The sequence below is a fragment of the Nycticebus coucang genome, chromosome 14, assembly GCF_027406575.1.
Source record: "Nycticebus coucang isolate mNycCou1 chromosome 14, mNycCou1.pri, whole genome shotgun sequence".
Lineage (NCBI taxonomy): Eukaryota > Metazoa > Chordata > Mammalia > Primates > Lorisidae > Nycticebus > Nycticebus coucang.
In genome coordinates, this window is record NC_069793.1 from 53,791,743 (window position 1) to 53,796,254 (window position 4,512).

A 4,512-nucleotide genomic window follows, 5' to 3' on the forward strand; every position below is an offset into this window, starting at 1 on the left:
TAAGACACTGTCTTATTTTCGGGGAAACAGGGTATTTTTTAAACAGAGTCTCACTTTGTCACACTTGGTAGAGTGCCATGGTGTCATAGCTCACAGCAACCTCAAGCTCTTGGGCTCAAGCAATTCTCTTGCCTCAGCCTCCCAAGTAGCTGGGACTACAGGTGCCCACCACAATGCCTGGCTATTTTTAGAGATGGGGTCTTGCTCTTGCTCAGGCTGGTCTTGAATTCCTGAGCTCAAGCAATCCACCTGCTTTAGCCTCCCACAATGTTAGGATTATAGGCAGGAGCCACCTCCCCCAGCCCTGCTTTATTATTTTTAATTGAAATATAATGATTGTATAACAATTTCAAGGGGTCCTCTCAATTACTTCTTTTAAAAAGACTATGTACAGAGTGGCGCCTGTGGCTTAAGGAGTAGGGCGCCGGTCCCATATGCCGGAGGTGGCGGGTTCAAACCTAGCCCCTGCCAAAAACTACAAAAAAAAAAAAAAAAGACTGTGTACAGTTTCAGGATGACACATTAACCTTAACCCAACTAAGGCTTGTTTTCGGAGTTTACGGGGCATGGGGCGGGAGGATGCCCTTGATGGGCTTGATGTCAAAGAAATTGAACACAGATTTAGCAATTATTCCTAGGGACATGATCGTACTACCTCAAGAGCTAGCAAAAGTTATAAACAAGCATTTTAAGGATTGCTTTCAAAGGTGGTACGTTAGGCTGGAAGCAATGGCTCACACCTGTAATCCCAGCACTCCGCTAGGCCAAACTGGGTGGATCACTTCAGCCCAGGAGTTTGAGACCAGCCTGAGCAAGAGCAAGATCCCATCTCTACTACCGTAAAAAAAAAAAAAAAGAAAGAAAGAAATAGAAAAAGTAGCTGGGTGAGGTAGTGCATACCTGCCATCCCAACTACTCAGGAGGCTGAGACAAGAGGATTCCTTAAGCCCAAGAGTTTGAGGTTGGTGTGAGCTATGATGCCTTGGCACTCTACTGAGGGTGACAAAGTAAGAGGCTGTCTCAAAAAAAAAAGTGATACATTAAATGGGGATGGAAAATACCCACTGATGTGACACATGGAATGGCCAGCCATCCTGATGTGATGCAGACGAGTGCTAGCAGCTTAGGATGGCACTTCCAGCCACAGCCCAGCCTTGGATTCTCAGGCCTGGACTTCAGCATCACGATGTCAGGGAAGGTGCCATTGTCTTGAAAACTCTGCTAGATGATTTGGAAAGTGGCTTGGGAGCAAGACATTGGCCAAAGATTTTGTGATAAAATTCTTTTATGAAATGTGAATAGAGGTCGCGGGTTGCGGTGCAGAAATGGCCAAGTCCAAGAACCACACCACACACAACCAGTCTCGAAAGTGGCACAGAAATGGCATCAAGAAACCCTGATCACAAAGATATGAATCTCTTAAGGGGGTAGAACCCAAGTTCCTGAGGAACATGTGCTTTGCCAAGAAGCACAACAAGAAGGGCCTGAAGAAGATGCAGGCCAACAATGCCAAGGCCGTGAGTGCACGTGCTAAAGCTATAAAGGCCCTTATAAAACCCAAGGAGGTTAAGACCAAAATTCCAAAGGGTGCCAGCCATAAACTCAGTCGACTTGCCTACATCGCCCACCCCAAGCTTGGGAAGCGTGCTCATGCTCTGCCAAGGCCAAGGATCAGACAAAGGCCCAATCTGCTGCTTCATCTGCAGCTCCAGCTTCAGTTCTAGCTCAGGTTCCCAAAGGTGCCCAGGCCCCCATGAAGGCTACAGAGTAGAGACATCTGTCTGCCATGAGGACAAAAGGACTGGTGTGACCTCTAGGCTGCTATCTGTATGGGGCTGGGGTCCTCCTGTGCTATTTGTACAAATAAACTTGAGGCAGAATTTGTTAAAAAAAAAAAAAAAAGAAAGAAAGAAAGAGAAAGAAATGGGGATAGAGAAAAGTATTAGTTATTTTTTTTGTTTGTTTGAGACAGAGTTTCATGTCGCCCTTGGTAGAGTGCCATGGTGTCACAGCTCATAGCAACAACCTCAAACTCTTGGGCTCAAGTGATTCTCTTGCCTCAGCCTTCCAAGTAGCTGGAACCACAGGTGCCCACCACAATGCCTGGCTATTTTTTTGTTATAGTTGTCATTGTTGTTTAGCAGGCCCAGCTGAGTTCAAACCCACCAGGCCTGATGCATGTGGCCGGCACCCTAACCACTGAGCTACAGGCAGCAAGCCAAAAGTACTAGTTCTTAACATTTTATTTTATGTAATATGTAACTTTACTTTATTTATTTATTTATTTATTTTTTGTAGAGACAGAGTCTCACTTTATGGCCCTCGGTAGAGTGCCATGGCATCACACAGCTCACAGCAACCTCCAACTCCTGGGCTTAAGCGATTCTCTTGCCTCAGCCTCCCAAATAGCTGGGACTACAGGTGCCCGCCACAACGCCCAGCTATTTTTTGGTTGCAGTTCAGCCGGGGCCAAGTTTGAACCCGCCACTCTCGGTATATGGGGTCGGCGCCTTACCGACTGAGCCACAGGCGCCGCCCTTATTTTTATTTATTTATTTTTTTTGTAGAGACAGAGTCTCACTTTATGGCCCTTGGTAGAGTGCCATGGTATCACACAGCTCACAGCAACCTCCAACTCCTGGGCTTAAGCGATTCTCTTGCCTCAGCCTCCCGAGTAGCTGGGACTACAGGTGCCCGCCACAATGCCCAGCTATTTTTTGGTTGCAGTTCAGCCGGGGCCGGGTTTGAACCCGCCACCCTCGGTATATGGGGCCGTTGCCTTACCAACTGAGCCACAGGCTATGTAATATATAATTTTAAACGTGTTCTTAATTAAATATTGTCAGTAGATGTTAAACTATTTCTATTATAGAAAAGTTCATAAATTTAAGTTAATAAAACAAATTTGGGGCTCACCACTGTAATCCTAGCACTCTGGGAGGCTGAGGTGGGTGGATTGCATGAGCTCAGGAGTTCAAGACCAGCCTGAGCAACAGCGAAACCCCATCTCTAAAAATAGACAGGCGTTTTAGTGGGCGCCTGTAATCCCAGGTACTCGGAAAACTGAGACAAGAGGATCACTTGAGCCCAAGAGTTTGAGGTTGCTGTGAGCTATGACGCCACAGCACTCTACCAAGGGTGACCAAATAAGACTCTGTCTCAAAAAAAAAAGAAAAACTTTGGCTAGATAGAGAACCTATGGAGTGTGCTTGGGCTTATGTTATATTCAGGACACATTATGCTCAGGCATGTACAGTTTTGGGGGCTCAAAACATTGCTTTATCTTTGGACATGCTGAGCCATGGCTACCAGGTCACCAGTATGAACCCGTCACCTTAAGGAAACTTGCTGCCTTCTTGGTCCTAAATGCAGCCTTTTGACTGAATCCAAATTTTACATTACAAATCTTTTTATTAAAAGGAGTGTAGCAGAGAAAGATGAAGCTTTTCTTGCCTCCTTTTGTGCTTAAAAAAGAACAATCGTCAAATCAAAAGGCCACAGGTTCCCCAGCCCACCACATTGCTGTAAAGAAGTAACATTGTAACAATGTGTCACTAAGAGGCAAGGTCACCAGCCTGTGCCTCCTGCCAGTGCTGATGAGCCAGGGCCCTGGAGAGGGGCACCCCCAGCCTCCTGACCAGGGCAAGGCCTCTCCTGAAGTTCCCTTGCCCCACCTCTGGCCTCCAGGAAGAGGCCAGTGCCTCTCCCGAGCCCCACCCAGAAACTGGAACTGCTCACCAATTCTCCAGCAGGCCTCACCCCCATCTCTGCCCACTGGAAGCCCAAGGATCCCCAGTCATCCACCTAGACCCTCACGCTGACCTTCTCTGCACATCTACTCCCCTGTCCCACCTCTCCCACCCCTACCCTCCCAAACACTTCCTTCACACCTTCCGGGACCACAGTCAGTCACCAGCCGACTCCCCAAGTCCTCAGTCTCTACTCTGAACACCCCTGCTGTCCTTGCTCTAAATAGGGTCTGGCTGTGCCCTGAAGTCCTCACTTCCCTCTGTCTCCCCCTCGTGGTGAATGGGCTCAGTTCAGCCTCTGCCCACTCTGCCTTCCCTACTAGTGTTCACCACTTCTCTTTTCTTCCTCCAAAGAACCAGCTGCTTTGAAGCTTGCACCTTAGGACTTCACTGTCTCCTCGGTATGCTCACTTTTCACCTCTCCAAAATAACTTTCACACCTTTTCCTCTCCCTTCCTCCCCTTCCCCTTGAGACAACTCTGTCTCCCCACACCTCACCCCTAGATGATGAAATTTCCTTATCAGGCCCTTAAGCCTCAATGAAAAAAATATTGTGGGTGTCCCCCCAGCAAGGGGATGTTTGTAATGTTATGTAACCTTGCTACCCAAAGTGTGGTCTTTGGACTCATCTCACCTGGAAGCTTGTCAGAAATGTAGAATGTGTGGTCTCACTCTAGGCTACTGGATCAGAATTCCTAACCCTTAAAACTTGACAAGCCCTGACATCCAACCTAATCAGTCCAGGTCCCCTTGCTCAAGCGTT

At 47.6% G+C, this 4,512-nt stretch overlaps 1 pseudogene; it reads left to right on the forward strand.

Annotated features, from left to right (window-relative positions):
• The first annotated feature begins 1,325 nt into the window (after positions 1-1,325).
• On the forward strand, positions 1,326-1,771 carry LOC128564764 (60S ribosomal protein L29-like; annotated as a pseudogene).
• The last annotated feature ends 2,741 nt before the right edge of the window (positions 1,772-4,512 follow it).